Here is a 14,409-nt window from a genome sequence, read left to right as displayed (position 1 = left end):
TATATCTCCTTTGCTGGCTCCACCTCTTCTCATTAATCTTGAGCATCTATCAAATCTCAGTCTGTCTTATTTGCATATTTATCATGATCATATGAATATAGATTAGCCCAGGAGAAAACTCATTCTCTGAGGTTATAGTGTAAGTTTCATATATATATTTCTTTGCATCTCTGGTGTATTTCATAATGCAATTTTTAAAACATGACTTTGGATTATTTGCAAGAACTGTGTTTTGCCTTTTTGTAATTTTTAAAAATATACAAGAAGTTCTGCAGACCATGCCTAACACAGAGGTAAAGGTCCAAAGAACTATGCCTACCCCAGAGGTCAGGGAGTGTCTGTCCCATGGAAACAGGTGGAACAGCAGTGACAACACTAAGGAGTTGTCTCACCACCATCCAGGGCAGAAGAAAGAAGTAGCAGCATGAAGTCTGGAATCAGCTTTTACGCTTCCCGTGAGGGAAGCTCAGCCTTCCTTAATTAGTGAAGGAGATTATTTGTCAATAGTGGTTTTCTGAGTTTACACGCAAACCTCAGAAGGAGAAAACAACTGAAATTATAGATGTTGGACACTTAATAGATAAGAAGAGCTGATGTGTAGAAAATGAGATGCTGATTCATAAGTTAAAGCACATAATTTAATTATTAGAGATAATCGGTAAATCTTTACATGCACTAATGGAATAAAATACAAATTACACAGTCAGCACAAGTCAGGGCTTATAAGCTATGAGGATAATGCAAAACAATAAAGAACAGGCGGCTAAGTTAATTGACCATTTCCATTTTTATTAATTGGGGAACTGTATTATAATCATTTAAATAAAAAGTAACTGTATTTTGTGGAAAATACAAGTTAACTATTCCAGATACTTTCTTCAGGAAAATGTTTGCATCCTGCTATAGTATTACTTTTATTTCATAGGCTTTTTATATCAAAGTAGGCAATATATCTGGGCCTTAATTCTCCCATCTATGAGATAAGGATGTTGGGAGAGCGGTTTTAGTAATTCATGCTGTGGAAAGGGTGCTATGGGATTTTCGCAAATGTTTTATTCTATTTCATAGCAATTGATGTTGATGTAAACTATAATTATCATCCATATTCTTGGATTCCAATTCTTGTTAATAAAATAGGTTTATCTTACTAATAAGCTTTATAGTAAGTAAATGTTATATATTTAAGCTAGCAAAATACATTTACTTTGGTGTTTTAAAATTGCTTTACTTGGTAGGTGGACTTTGACATTAAATTTTTTGGGGGGAAATACAGTTTTACTGCTTAAACAGCGACAAAGAATTAGGAAGTATTGAGCTTGAGGAGTTCCAAGGTTGTGCTTAGCACTCAAACTCTGACATTATATACATGCAGCACTCTTGAACTCCTAGATCCAAGAGGCATTAAATCCAGGCCTTGTCCCCCAGCTACCTCATCACCTTGAAATAATACCCTTGAAGGACCAGAGCCTATTCTCCAATACTACTTTTCATTTTTGAAGAACCTCTCAAGGGATCTAATGGTCTCTTCGCACTTCAAAAACTGTCCAGCAAGGGAAAAGTTGAAATTATATCATTAAATGAGAAATGTAGTCTACAAAGAAATATGAATACTCTATCCCATTTTATCAAAATATATGGCTGAATCTAGATAGATAAGTGCTATATACAGTTACATTACTTTAGTAGATGCACCAGGCACTAGTTGAAGCACTTTGTGTATATTAACTCATATTTTACTCACAGTCACTCAGTGAGTTAGATAATATCGTTATCATCTTCATTTCATAGCTAAGAAAACCAATGCACAGCAATGAATTATAAAATTTACCTGAGTCATATAAACACATAGGAATAACTTCTGCAAATATGTCTAAAAGATATAACACTATGAGCAATGTGCTCTCTTTTGCCTGTATATAATTTCTAAAAAGAATTTGTATTACTTATACAATAAAGGGAAAAAGGAGACAGTCAGAGACCTCATGTTCACTTTCTTACCCTCTCATTTGGAGTTAGGGTAGTAGAGGCCTCACGATCACAGATCCAGCTGTATTTCAGAATGAATAATGCTCTATCAGGATTTGCTGGTGGTAGTCTGCTCTGTAGAACATGAAATGGTGGAGATTTTTGTTTAGTTGGCAGGAAGAAGGTGATTATGATAAAATGTCCTTGGTGAGAACATTTGCCCTTAGAGGCTGCCTTCCTCTTACTAAGGTTGAGTCTTCAACCAGAGTAAGAGCCCCCTGTCATCACCAGTCCCCGGTAAAGCCAGGCTTGCAGAGACAAGTCCATCTACTTGGACACCAGGGGCCTGGCACCAACTTGTGAAGGTAGTCTCTTGAACTGCTTATTTTTGATTTGTGTTATTAATCTACTTTAAGTCTCCAGTGAGACTATAAACTCCTGGATTGTAATCATGCCATGGGAATACCTCCCCATTTTCCCCACAATGCATTAAATACAGAACATGTTTGGTAAATGGTAGTTGAACGGGATGGAATCAAATATATACACATAATGGTAGACTTAGTAGTTTGGAATATTTATTTTCTGTTTTGGATCAATAAGTCCATCACTTTATGACAGTGTTCCATTCAAAAAAGTGGCTTAGATCTACGTTCTAAAATACAACAAAAAGCCACGGGTATGGCAAGCCACATTGTAGTACTGTACGTATCTTAGAAGACTACACTCCCAGCAGAGAATCCACTGATACATGTTCAATCAACAAAGAATGGAAATATCTTCCCTTTGCCTCATCTTGCCTTCCTCTTCCCTTCCTTTTTCTGAGCAACTTGGTCCTAAATCCTTTACATGGGGACAAAGCAAGAAAGACATCCATTTAGATGGGTGACCTCATGGAGGATGTTCATACCCCAATAGTATGAAAGCTCTATTGAGAAAAAAGGACAACACTGGTGATAAGAATTGACTACATGTAGTACATGAATCAAATAAATAAATACATTAAAGATAATGGAAACCAAGATTCTCATCGTTGTAGAAGAGAGATAGAAATAAGCAAATGCAGAAAAATCAATGTTGAACTCATACTGTAGTATCAGTACAAAATCCTGGGTTTCAGCAAATGTAAGAGCTATGGAAATAAATTTAGATATAAATGTGCCTACGTATATCTATGTCAACACACACATTTGTGTGTGTGTGTATATATATATATATATATGTGTGTATATATACGCTTCTTAGCAAAATAGCTTTCTGACTTATATTTTCGATTTTAAAATTCATCCATCTGAAAATTCATTGTTCAGTTTTAAATTCATCTGGGATTTATTTTTGTGAGCAGTATTCAATGGGGTGCCACATTTTTGGGACCAAATTGCCAGCCAATTTCCCCAACATTATTTACTGAATAATTCATCTCTCCCCATTGATCTGAGACACTTCCATTACCACACATTATACTGACTGCAAGCATCTTAGAAAAGCAACCTTGAATGTCTGTCTCATTAATGACAGAGCAATGCTGACAGACAGATGCTGACACATCTCTGTTTCTTCTGTCTGACATCTTCCTGGGTGTCAAGGCCCATATACAAATGAGTGTCTAAAAGACATCTTAAGCTCAACATTTCCAAACTCCACTGATCCTGCTTGTCCTCATTAATTCCTGTCCTCACTAAACAATGTCACCATTAGCCTAATTGATAAACATTCTCTCTACCATCTCTGAGTGTGTGTCACCCACTCACTATTACATCCCTTCCTTCTTTCCTTTTTCTCTGCAACTTCTCCATTCAGAGGAAGAGGTTTAAATTCCTATTTAAGCTTACCAGGAGCCCTATGACATAAAGGAGAATAATAATTCTCCTTCAAAAAATTATTCCACAAGAGTGGCCACCTATTGGTAAGGGGCAGAACTGGAATTCCAGCTCTGTGGTATCATTTTCCCCTAGTCTATTATAAAAGCCTTCAAAATCTTACCCCTTCTAATCCACCCTTCACACTATTTCCTGAATAATAAAAAATAATTAATAAGTAGATACCATGTAGCAATATGGGCCTAACCCTATGACTCTGCAACTCAAAGATCTCCAAGTTTGTGCCTTGTCTTAACAGTACAACACAGCAATGAAGGCCACCATGGTTGGCTTTCTCCTTGTTCTTTCTTTTACCTGACTTGCACTCCCATCACTCACACTAAGCTCCAGTCCTAGAACATGTCAAATACTTCCTAAATTTTATACTCTTTTGCCCAGCCTGGAAAGCTGTCTCTTTTCCCTTTATTAGAAAAATCGATCGTTTAAGGTCCTGGTTAAACAGAGCCCTCTTTCATGAAGTGTTTCCCCAGTACTCCAGTTGGAATTCATTCCTTGCCACCAGTCTTTAAAGAACTGTTTGTGCTGTATTGCACTACACATTTTGGTATGCCTTATAAATGCTAAACATCTTGATTTTTCAGATCTAGATTTTATCCCCTAATGGCAGAACTGCATCCTTATTACCTCTGACCTCTGCTATAGCTAGCCGTTTTAGTCTGCTTACTTTGACACCTTGCTAAGTGCACTTCCTTCCTTCCTTCTTTCCTTCTTTCTTTCCTTCCTTCCTTCCCTCCTTCCTCTCTGATTTAATAAGTGGCAATGCACACCAGACACTATTCTAGCACTTGAAATATTGTGATTGATGAGACAAATTTCTGTTCTTGTGGAGTTTACATTCCATGAAAATTCCTATTTAAACCTATCAGGAGTCATATGACAAAGGAGAATAATAATTCTCCTTCAAAAAATTATCCCACAAAAATGGCCACCTATTGGTAAGGGGCAGAACTGGAATTCCAGCTCTGTGTTATCATTTGTCCTAAGTGCCATGTCTTGCTGAAATATTTATAAACTGAAAAAGAAGCTTGGTACTTCAAGAGAATTAAGTAGGGTTCCTCTTTAGGTATTAAACAGGGAGGAAAACAATGTGTGTCACTGTTGAAAATGCCATGGTCTCCTTTGCTATTTTAAGTGCTCAGGAAGTAAATATAGACATCAAGTCATACACTCAAGTTAGATATTTTATTATAACTGAGGATTGATGTTGCTTTGTTATAGAAAATTGAAAAGAAAGAGAAACACATTACATGAGGTAGATGTATTTGCACACTTTAAAAACATGCATAGGAACAATGTAAGGTAAATATTGTGATCTTCATTTTCACAGGGGGTAAAACAGACCCACAGAGGTGAACTACCTGTCTACAATCACATGACTCTTCTGCATTATGTTTCTTAAAGCAATTTTATAGACCACATATAGAACTTGAATAAATTGAATCAGGTTTAAAATGAACATGGAGAAGATGCATTTAAAGGACTCTTGTGAAAGGCAGATTAATTCAATAAGTGGTAAAGGGGGTTAATGACTTGTCATTTTGAGGTTTTTAAAAAAAGACTAGTAAAGCTGGAGAAGAGATGGAGACAGGATGGCTAACAGGTACAGGGGCACATTTGGATAGGAGCAACTTCTGATGTTTTAGCACAATAGGATAATTATGGCTGACAACAATTAATTGAATATTTCAAAAAAGGAAGTAGAGAGGAATTTGAATGTTCCCAACACAAAAAAGTGATAAATGTCTAAGGTGATAAATATGTCAGTTACCCTGATATGATCATTACACATTGTACACGTATATTGAAATGTCACACTCTGCTCCATAAGTATGTACAACTACTAAGTGTGCATTAAAGATACACACATGTTTTGTGAAAAACTGGACCCTTATCTCACTTCTTAAGCCAAAATAAATCCCAGTTGGATTGAAGATTTACATGAAAAACGTGAAATCACTGACATTCTAAAAGAATACACGATACATATTTTTATACTCTTAGAATGGGTGAAAGTTTAAAAAACACAACACAAGATCCAGGAGTTATAAAGGAAAAGATTTGATTATATGAAAGTGAGTTTGTATAGCAAGCCTCAGTCCCTTAAAAAAAAAAAGATCAAAAAAAAGTTAGAGAAATATTTTCTTTGCTTTTAAAGCTTATCAAACCTCACCAAAGCGCTGAATTATGTTTGGGGTCAAATACCTAGTAGAAATATAAGATTGTGTGGTCTGCCTGTGTCTTCTACTCATGGATCTTGCTGGACAAACTCAAGTTAGTACTGATATTTAATTAGAAACAGGATGAGGGATCAGTATTCTATATCCTGGACTATATTTAAGTCTTAAATTACAGCTAATTCATAAATTTGTACTTGAGGACTTAATTGTAAAAAAAAAATGAGGTTCAAAAATTGAATGAATGAATGTGAAAGTAAAGCACATGAGGTCTGACTGGATGAATCTGAGCAACCAGATTTCGAGCTCCTTGTCGTTCCTTCTCTTTTGTTTACTTATCAGTTTGTTTAGAGACAAGGTTTTGCTAGGCAGCCCAGGCTGACCTTGAACTTGAGAGTCCCCTGCCCCAGTTGCCAAAGTGTTAGGGTTATAGACTACATCTTGAAACTGGTTTCCCTTATAGAGACAGAAGAAATGCAAGAATGAAAAGGCAAGCCAAATTTATTTGAATCTTGATAGAACTAGATTTTTCTGCACAAGGCAGTACTTTGCTATTTTTGAAAGATACTTAGTTGAAAGGAAGCTGAGTTTATGTGGCCTTCCTTAGGAAAAAGAATAGACTGTATCAATTTAGAAGATGTAGGAACTGACTCAGAGGTCTACAGGGAATTGTGTTTCTATGTTACATTTTTATTTGTAAGGTGCACATCCACTATTAAGCTATTTCTTTGGCATGACAAACATGAGCTTTTAGGGGATAAGCAGTGAATATTTTTAATAGTGTGCTTTTAGTCTCCATAGTTGTTTATATTGGCCGGGGCGGGGGGGGGGGGCGGGTGTTGGGGTGGGACTGGGGTTAGAACTTAGGGCTTCATACTGAGTAGAGCAGGCACTCTTACCACTTGAGCCACACTTCCAGTCCATTTTGCTCTGGTTATTTTGGAGATGGGGAGGTCTCACAAACTGTTTTTCCAGGCTGGCCTCAAACTGTGATCCTCCTGATCTCAACTTCCCAAATACCTAGGATTACAGGTGTGAGCCACTGGTGCTCAGCAAATTACAGTATTTTTTTTTTTTTGGCAGTACTGGAGTTTGAACTCAGGGCCTACACCTTGAGCCACTCGCCTGCCTTTCTTTTTGTGGTTGGTTTTTTTGAAATAGGGTCTTGAGGACTATTTGCCTGGGCTGGCTTCAAACTGCATCCTTCTGATCTCTGCCTCCTGAGTAGCTAGGTGGCGTGAGCCACTGGTGCAGTATTTTTTTAATGAGACTTTCAAATAATGCTGAAGCTTTACAGTAGTAATATTGGTGTTTAGGAGTGGGTATAGCTCAGAGGAAGAGCACTTGCCTTAGCATGCAAGAGGTCCCGGGTTTGATCTCCAGCACCACAAAAAAAGTGTGTGTGTGTGTGTGTGTGCGCGCGTGTGTGTAAAATTCTTGGGGCTCTAGACAGCTCCTTTGTCAGACATGGACATGAGGTAATGTTGCAGGAAATTACGAGATACGGGACACTGAGGCAGATTAGCAGGAAGCAATGTTTATTGTGCCGGCACAAATTCTGCGGACTTGTGTCCAAAGGCTGAGCCCTGAGAACAAAGGGGTCTCACCTATATACCCTTGCCAGCAGGTTACAGAAGCAAAAAGCAAAGTTCAACCCACATATGGCTGCATGTGACTTCATTAGCTATTTCATTTCCCCAGTGCTGTGTGACCTTCATGTTTCAATTCTTTAAGTTTTATCTCTCTGCTTTGCCATCTCCTCCCCCTCTCATTGTGAGAACACAGCCTGTCTGCTTCTTTTCTTCCCTCCCTTTCCTGCTACAGTAGTGCACACATGTAATCTCAGTACTTGTGAGGCTGAGATAGGAAGATCATGTGTTGGAGGTCAGCCTGGGATACATAGCAAGATTCTGTCAAGGAAGGAAGGAAGGAGAGGGAGGGGAGAAAAGAAAGACAAAGGAGAAAGAAAGAAAGAAGGAAGCAGGGAAGGAGGGAGAGAGGAAGGAAGAAAGGAAGAAGGCAGGGAGGGAGGAAGGAAGGGAAGAAAGAAAATAGAGAAAGGAAGGAAGGAAAGGAAGAGAAAAGGAAAAAAGAAAAGAAAAGAAACAAGGAAAAAAGTCAATGGAGAGAACCCCCAAGTATACCATATCAAGGTGATAGAACCCAGAGTTTCTAAGTGCCGGCCTCATCAGCAAGTCACATGAGATGTACAAGCACAGTAATTGGTGGAGATGGTTAGAGTGGGCCCCAGGAAAGATTGTACTGGGCAAATCAGCCAGGAGATGTGGTGAGGGCAGAGCCTTTGCAATTTGGGTGTGAATGCCCATAAGGTCTTACGGATTAGTGAATCTAAATATTGTCATGTTTTAGGGTTCCTTCCAGGACTTTGGTGAATACTAATTCTGTACATATCTGTAGTGAGGACTAATTATTCCCTCTAAGAAATATGATCAGTTGGTATTTGGAAATGGCAGTGATGGTATAGGAGGTCTAATATGTGAAAATGGGTGTGGACACTCTGTTTGCGACTGCCAGTAAATAGTGAGGAACCTGAAATTGAAAACACCTGATAGACTGCTTTAAGGATCCTGGTGAGAGATAAAGTGGCTGGCAAGCTTTTCCAAAAAGAGGGGAAAGCAAATGCAGCTTTACTAGGCTTAATTACTTTGCACCCCATGGAAAAATATTGGGAAACATGAATATCTGGAAAGCAGTCTCAGTCATGTCCTCTCTACCTTGAATACTACATTTCTGTACAGATTGAAGTGCTTTCAACATCAAGATAGGCAATGAACCCCAGACATGACCAGAATCCTTGGGCGATAGATTGCCCAGTGGATTGAAAGCAAGGCAGGCCATGTGCCATGTGCATGAGTTCATGTTTTGAGACAGTGATTGGAGACCCTGGTGGCCAAAGGCCAGAGCTAGGTGTATTCCTCCAGTCTTGCTCAGGCCTGGGGGTAATACATCTGAACTCTGGCTAAGGAAGACCACTGACATTGCAAAAATGGCAAGCATTAGAAGTGGAATAACAACACAAGAGCACAATCCTGACAATACCTCGCATTTACTGATTGCTTGCTAGGTGTCAGGCTTGGTGTAGAGCACTTTACAAGCATTATCTCATTTAGGGAATTGAAGGAGGTTGATGGAGAACTATAAAGGCCTGCCATTTGAGGTCATATCCTCAGGCATATGGTACTTCAGTAAGAATGGTTAAGTGTTTCAGAACTCTTGAAGTATTTGGAAGTGTTACCGATTGTAGGACTACACCGGTAAAATTGCTAAGCTGTTGGTGACCAAAGAAAAAATTTACTTCTAAAAGCTCGAGAGACGCCCTAAGAGGGAAGATGGCTGAGAAGAAAGCATGGGTCAGGTTCTCTGTGAAGGAAGAGTTATTGGACAGATGCATCAGTCAAAGCTTTAGCTGCTAGTCCAAGAACAGGCTCCTAATTCCATCCAGCTGCTAAGACTTTGGGACAGGAAGTGGGAAACACCACCCAAATTAGGAAGGAGTCACCAGGACCAATCGGGACATCTTCTGTGAAGACCTATAGGTGGCCTTGTGCCAGCTGTAAGGGCCAGCCAACCAAGAAACAAATGTAAGGAAGGATGCCCAAAAAACTGCTGAAGAGAACTGTCCCTTGATGAATCCTGTAAGGGACCAGACTATACAAAAGGCTGTAATTAAGAAGAAAGCTCATCTTTAGTATTCCCAAGGTCATCCAGCATCACAGAATCAGATGGGAATTGGCCCTATCATAATAGCAGTCTCTAGGCATGCAAAGACTTGAGGATATCAGGATGGATTGAAAAGGAGCAAAGAGTGATTTGGTGTTCAAGCAGTGCAGGAAAGTGGATCACAAGAAATTATTGCTTCTCCATCTCTCCACAACCCATACCTGACCCAACTCCCTTCACAAGAATTGGATGGATTAGGATTCTGTTGCTTTAGCATAAGGGTTTGCCCCTATCTACCTTTGGAACTGTGAGTATAAGTATTGTCTGAAGGAGACGAGTGGGTGGATGTGGATGGCAGTGGTTGTGGACTTGAAATAAGCAGCAGGACCAACGAGAAGCTGCATGGTAAGATCCTGCTCCAATCTATTCAAAGTTGTTCCTCTATCCCATGGTTAGCAAGGCAGCTGTCATAGAGACCCCACATTCTCCCCAGCCACCCCTCTAGATGGAAGTATACAGAAGATAGAAACGGGAAAGAGCTAAAGGCATCTACTCTTGAGGATGTCCCAATTGGATCCCCAAGAATTAACTTAGAAAGCTTAGAAGGTTCCATTGATGGGTGAAAGGAAAGGTTGGGAGAACAAATGTTCTCTTTCTGTAACTTGGATTGGATAGTCTTCAGGGAAAAACAGCGTAAAACAGAGCTGCATGACCCTTTTCTCTTTAGGGAAAAGTTTGCAAAGATTGCATTGCTTGGGATTAATGAGCTCATCTTGATTAATTCTTAATTAATAGAAGTCAAAGTCTTGATGGCTCATGGCCTATATACTTCCTCATCATGATAGCATGGGGTGGAGGGACTGAAGAAACAGGTATAGAATTTAGCACTCTGCATAGATGAATTAAGCCAAACCATTCTGCACAATTCTTAAAGGGAAGAAAAAGAAACCATGAAATAACCTATGTATAATTTTGGTTGGACAAATTGGAAGTGAACTTTTCTCTAGGTCTAGATGTTGTTGACAAACATGCTTTAAAATAACATATAATTCTGCTTGAAGAAAGAAAACAGCAAAAGCTGATGGAGTGCTTCTAGGCTGATACTTCCCTAACTTTCATCATTTTAGTGCTAACATCTTCAACGTTTTCACTTTCTCCTTGTACTTAATGTTTTTCTTTAAATTGGTGTGCATTTAAAACTTGCACATACCTTTTCAAAAGAAGAACCTTTATATCATGACAGTAAAAAGAAAATCCATATCACTTGCCATAAATAGGAGGCAACAATAAAAACAACTACTTATGTAATAAAAACCAAAAACAATGTTACAAAACTCTAGCTAGATTCTATTACACCTGCCAAAGGCTCTCAGCCTGAGGCCTGCTCTCTTTTCAAAAGGGAGATTAGCAAGTGATAGACGAGTGCAAAGACCAAATGGAAAATTTCTCCTTGAGGTAATGGGCAGGACTGAGAGAGAATTAGAAAAGGAAAACCCTTTCACTATGTGACTCAGTGTCATTTAATGTCAGCGTCTGGGTACTGCTGATAACTGTCCCAGTGTCTCTTTGGTCAAAATCATCATTCGAGTGCTGTGTCCTGTGGGAAAGACAGTTCTCGAACTTCCTAAATGAAGGAGAAATAAAATGGGAAATCAGAGAAAGAAGGTATAAAAAAACCTTAAAAAAAACAGTTTAGGAAAATTAAGTAGCAAAAACAAAGTAGGAGCAAAAGACACACAACACAGACGAAGCATAAAAGAAATCGGGAGAAGATGAACTTGAAAGTAAGCAAAGACTGCTCCCCAAAGAAAGGCACAAACTTAATTAAAGACTGAAGGTGGATGTGAAGTGACATCATGTCCAGTCAAGATCACATGAAGAGAAAAGCAGGAAGTCATCCAAATAAGCACAAGGGCCAAGTCTGTAGGCCACCCAACAGTCATCTGTTGACCTCTGTTCTGAGGGAGTGGAGGAGGAGGTGTGAGAGAGATGGCTGACACCTCTGCTTGTGCCCAATGAGGTCATCACATAGCCGACCCAGCTGGCTGAAGTAACAGGACTGACTGGCGGGTCAGGTATTTCAGCTACTTTAACACAATTCATTTTCTCCTGGGGGGGTGGGAGAGGGACAATACAGTTTGTCCAGCTGAGTTTCACTCCCTAGAGAGCTGTTTTACATGTAGAATGTGAATTGCCTGTCGTTTAATTTGTTTTTCTAAAAGGTAATAAAGTGTAATTTATTATAACTGGTGGGTTCAGTGGCCAGAGAGAGTGATAAAATTCCAAAGTCAAAGCATTGATATTCAGTCCTTCATCTGTTCCACTATATAATCTGGTTTACAGCAGAGGTGAGATAGGCCACTTGGGGCTCCTATCATTGCCATTTACACTTCAGAAAATAATTTCTGATGATTGGGCAGGGTAAATAAATACAACCCCAATAAGACTCCAGGTAAAAGCTATGTTTAGGCCGCATCAGGAATTACACATATGCTGTCTAACATAAAATTGTTATGTTGCCTTACAAATTCTACCATCTGGATGACAATAGGGACTCAAACATATTAAACATAAGCATACAATACACTTTATAATAAATATTTTATAACATTACATTTATAGTTACTATATTTTAGTATACTGTATCTTTTTAAGCTTCAAAATGGTGTTTCACAAATGTTATTCCAAATACGTTTTTTTGATTTTCAAAGTTTCTTTCAATTTTGGTATGCTTTTACATTGATGGAATGAAATATGGAAACCACATTTATGATAAGATTTCATCAATTTTAATGTACACTTTTTTAAAAAAATCGTGCTTTTCCATATGCAGTGCATCACAGTTTGTATTTTCACATGCATAGCTTACCTCTATTGTCTCCATCAAGACCTTGCAGGCAAGTATACTTCACAGAGGAGTAACAGGTAGCAAGATTAAACGATTTACTCAAGTCCACTCAACTCGTAAATGCAGTTGACATTGAAAGCGAGCATATGTTGAAACTGGAATATTGCCAGAGGAAGAGAGGTTGGCTGTCTCCTCTGAGACCTCAAGAAGTCCTTACTTCATTGGGTCCTAAATTGTAGGATCTGTTCCCCAGCTTCTCAGCGTTCCAGATTGTAAGCTCTCCAAGTCAACTGAAGCACTATGACCAAACCCACAAGAGACTGAAGTCTAAACCAGAAAGCTGGCTTATTTATTGAAAACCACTCAGAAGGCAATTGCAGATAGAGCCAGGGCTCTCTGTCCCTAATGGCAGAATTACATGGGATGACAAACCACCGTCATGAACAATGATGGACATGAAGGGAGGGAAGGAGGCAGATATTGAGGGGTGGGCAAATGGTACTGCTTTTGAGTCCCTGTTGTCATCCAGATGGTAGAATCTGTAAGGCAACATAACAATTTTATGTTAGACAGCATATGTGTAATTCCTGATGTGGCCTAAACTGACTCCCTACTTGGGCTCACAAGTTAACTGAAAGCAAGAGAAAAGCTTGGTATTTTACATCTGTCTCCTTTACTCTGAAAAACAGGAATCATCTTGGGTTCCAGGAAAGACAGGAATGATTGATAACATCTTTATGACAAAGAACTGAAGCTAGGAACAGTAGAGTCTTGCAGGACAGACCAACCCCCAAATGAGGATAGTTACCTATGGTGATGAAGCTGCACCCTGGAGCAGAGGCCATCATCTCATGGGGAAAAGATTGCTTCCCTCAAGTGATGACAACAGTAACAACTTCTCTGGAATCCCTCATAGAACCACAACTGAGATAACAATTAACCAGGCCACATTTTCCCTGGGACTGTTTAATAATTACACACTCCTTTGGCTCCTTCTCCCAATTCTTCCTCTATTTAAACCTAAACCTCATGTCTGTACCCGGGAAGATGGGCTGGAGTGCTTACTTTGCCTCTTCCCATGGCAGGCCTGTGTCCTTATTTGGCGTATTAGGGCATGGCCAGACCTGACATGTGGACTCCTGGAGTTGGACCTCTGACCTAGAACTCCAGTTACATAAGGAGAAAAATGACATGTACTGATACTTACAATGTGCCTTTTATTATTATTACCACTACTTACTGTCATCAGCTGTCTTATTCTAGAAAGGAGGAAATTTCGACACAAGAAGATTAATTAACTTGCCAAGTGTTTGTTTGGTTTCATTTCTAGGCACTGCTTATTGACATGCTGTTCTCACCTGAGCAGGAGCCACTGCTCTGAGTGTAGTAGGAAGGCAGAGAGAGTGCTCCCAGGCAGGAGTGAGCACACGTGTGCAAGGAGTGGATCTGACTGTCCGTGGATTAAAAACCCACATTAGGGGCCAGGTCAATTTGCTCTGAGTCTCAGCTCTTTACTGCCTGCATCAGTGAATTTCTGTTAAAAATTTGTTTAAATGTTGCCCCAAAACTGTGACCCTCTCTACATGTGCACTTACATAATAGAGCCAGAGAAGTGGGGGCTCGTGACTTGAATTTAAATTTTTTAAAAAATACTTTTTGAAATTTTTATTGAAGAGTGACATAAATATCCTATTTCTAATATTTAATTTGATGAGCTGTAATAGGGGACCCTATCCTTTCTCCTTTTGCAATTTGATAGCTTGCACATTAATTTTTAGAGGTTTAAATATATCATCTCTTCATGACTCTGTAGGTTTTAATCATCAAAGCAGCTCCATCTTTTTTTTTTTTTAATCAAAAG

General features: G+C 39.1%; 1 long non-coding RNA gene across 1 annotated transcript; it reads right to left on the bottom strand.

Moving 5' to 3' along the window:
* Positions 1–325: 325 nt before the first annotated feature.
* Positions 326–14,025, bottom strand: LOC141415083 (uncharacterized). Its single transcript, XR_012440112.1, has 3 exons — positions 13,357–14,025; positions 12,570–13,087; positions 326–2,100 (listed from the first exon to the last, which is right to left on the bottom strand). It is a non-coding gene; the product is annotated as an uncharacterized lncRNA (long non-coding RNA).
* Between the last annotated feature and the right edge of the window lie 384 nt (positions 14,026–14,409).

Source organism: Castor canadensis, chromosome 12 (assembly GCF_047511655.1).
Source record: "Castor canadensis chromosome 12, mCasCan1.hap1v2, whole genome shotgun sequence".
In the NCBI taxonomy this organism is placed as follows: Eukaryota; Metazoa; Chordata; class Mammalia; order Rodentia; family Castoridae; genus Castor; species Castor canadensis.
This window is presented reverse-complemented; position numbering and strand designations above follow the sequence as displayed.